The sequence below is a fragment of the Panthera pardus genome, unplaced genomic scaffold (genome assembly GCF_024362965.1).
Source record: "Panthera pardus isolate Hobbes unplaced genomic scaffold, ASM2436296v1 HiC_scaffold_27, whole genome shotgun sequence".
Lineage (NCBI taxonomy): Eukaryota > Metazoa > Chordata > Mammalia > Carnivora > Felidae > Panthera > Panthera pardus.
This window is the reverse complement of record NW_026526843.1, coordinates 8,620,845-8,622,957: the sequence shown is the minus strand read 5'-3', so window position 1 is coordinate 8,622,957 and position 2,113 is coordinate 8,620,845. Positions and strand designations below refer to the sequence as shown.

At 57.9% G+C, this 2,113-nt stretch overlaps 1 long non-coding RNA gene across 1 annotated transcript; it reads right to left on the bottom strand.

Moving 5' to 3' along the window:
* Positions 1–338: 338 nt before the first annotated feature.
* Positions 339–1,649, bottom strand: LOC109250438 (uncharacterized). The gene is made up of 3 exons (XR_002073026.2): positions 1,468–1,649; positions 1,316–1,388; positions 339–480 (listed from the first exon to the last, which is right to left on the bottom strand). It is a non-coding gene; the product is annotated as an uncharacterized LOC109250438 (long non-coding RNA).
* Between the last annotated feature and the right edge of the window lie 464 nt (positions 1,650–2,113).

Sequence of the window (2,113 nt, the reverse complement as noted above, 5' to 3'; positions counted from 1 at the left end):
CACAGGATCAGCATGGTTTCCAACCCAAAGGGTAATCGGCTTCAAATTCTCAACATTTTCAAATGCAAAAGCGGGGGGCGGGAATGGGGACGGTGAGGTGGAATTTTCTTCCCTCTGAACAGCCAAGGCTTTGCTCTCGTCCCCTCCTACCCGGAGAAGCACCAAGTGACCTCGGGAATCCTTACCCCTTAAGGATTTGCTTCCCAGAGTTGTTGTGCGCGCAATCACACCCCCTCCCACTTCACCCCCACCCCGCCTGGTGCAAGGTCTCTCTGGACTTAATGGCCAGGTTCAGACAGGGCTATAAATCCACTCATTTTATTTTTTTTTTTGTCCGGCAGTGCGTTTGCAAAGAATGCAGGCGAGTGGGAGTGGAAAGAAAAGGCCCACAGAAACACGGCTGGGATTGTCACATCTCCAACGGGCCGAGCCCCCAAAGTCTGAGCCTTGAGGCAGCCTCACAGCCTGGCCGCCATCTCTCTGTAGGAAACAGAACATCTGATCAAGTTCAGAGGCGCTGGGAGAGACAGCCTCAAGCAGCGCTTTATAACGGCAGCCCTTTACTTCCTGCCCCCCAATCTGCCAGGCCTGGCCAAGACTTCACCTTCTTTCTTTGCCATTTTGCTGGGGGGGGGGGGGTAGCCCTGCCCGTAGCACACTTAGCGTAGACACCCCCTCCCCCCAAAACTCACCCCAATCTCCCTCTCCATCCACAGCTCTCTCCCCAGGTTGGGAGGTGAGTCCACCACTGACTTAAATTATTACATCTACTGAAAATAGGCTCTCCAAGAATGGGTTCAGTGTCGCTCAGCAGAAGGTTTCTTTGCAGGGGGGAGGGGGCTCAGAGAACAAATATGCCTAAATCATGCAAATGAATTCCCCGGAGTCAGGTTTACAGAAAGGGAGGATTGCTCTCCTTTCTTTTCCCCTTTCTTTTCCCTTTGCCCTTGATATCCTTCCTTCCCTCTACCTCTCTTCACCTCCCACCGACCCCCACGGACCCTGGGCGCGGAGTGGCGTAGAAAAAGTTTGGATTTCCTCCCGTCGCCAGTGCAGAGGAGAGCGGTTCTCTAGGCTCGGGGTTTGGGGTGGGGGGTGGCTGTCGGGCCCCAGCACGGCCGGCGCTGGGGCGAGGGTTTGCGGAGAGACCGGCCAGGTACCCCCTGAGAACCTGGGGCCCGGCGCGTTTGGGAGTCGGGGCGGGCAGCGGGGCGAGGGGCCGAGGGAGGAAGGCCGCCGAGGGAGCCGGGTCGGCTCCTTCTGGGGGAGGGGTCCTGAGCGCAGGGCAGGGGGGATGTTGCGGCTGCTGACCTACCCGGTGCCCGGTGTCCGTTTTGATATGGCCACATTCCGATAATTAATTGCCTCCAGCACGTGCTCTGTAGTCCCTGGAACAAAAAGGCATAATTCAATTAGATCATCAACCGAGAAGTGGGGAGGGGGGGGGATGCTTGTTAAGGGGCCGACCTGAGGCGGTTCAGCCAGGCCAAAACCCCGGGCGGTGGAGCCCTTCCTGGGGCAGCGCGGCCCAGCCCGAGTGTGCGACTCTGAGGGGGTGTCCTTGCTCAGCGAGGCGCAGGGCCCCCCGATGCCCCCCAGAGGACGACGCTGGGGGCTTTGCGGACAGCAGGCCCGAGGCAGATCGCTTCGAATTCTGTTTTGGCTGCTTTGGGTGGAGGTTTCCTTTGGGGGAGGGGGAAACCCTCACCCTCGGGACCGAGAGAAGGCGACAGATCTCCAGATACAGCAAGTTTTCCGCGTATGGAAACAAAACCCCCTCCCCCAAAGCAGACCACTGCTCTTAGGCAATCATGGTAATAATAACAATAATAAGGCGACGTTTTCCTGCTGACCTGCAGCCCCCACCCCTCAGCTTGCTTTCCGGAGGAGACCCAGGGAAGGACTTCGGGGGACAGACGGCTTCGGGGAGCCTGCGTCTGAAAGTAGAGTGGTGGCCGGAACAGACCAGAAAAGTTTTTCCCGCACTCAAGCTGGGGCAAGGCAGAAGAGAGTTCTCGTTTCCTCGTTTCTCAGGTGGAGAAAGGGATCACTGGCCTGGGCAGGGCAGGGCAACTCGAACCCAGGGGTCGTGGTTCTTATTTTACGCGATAAC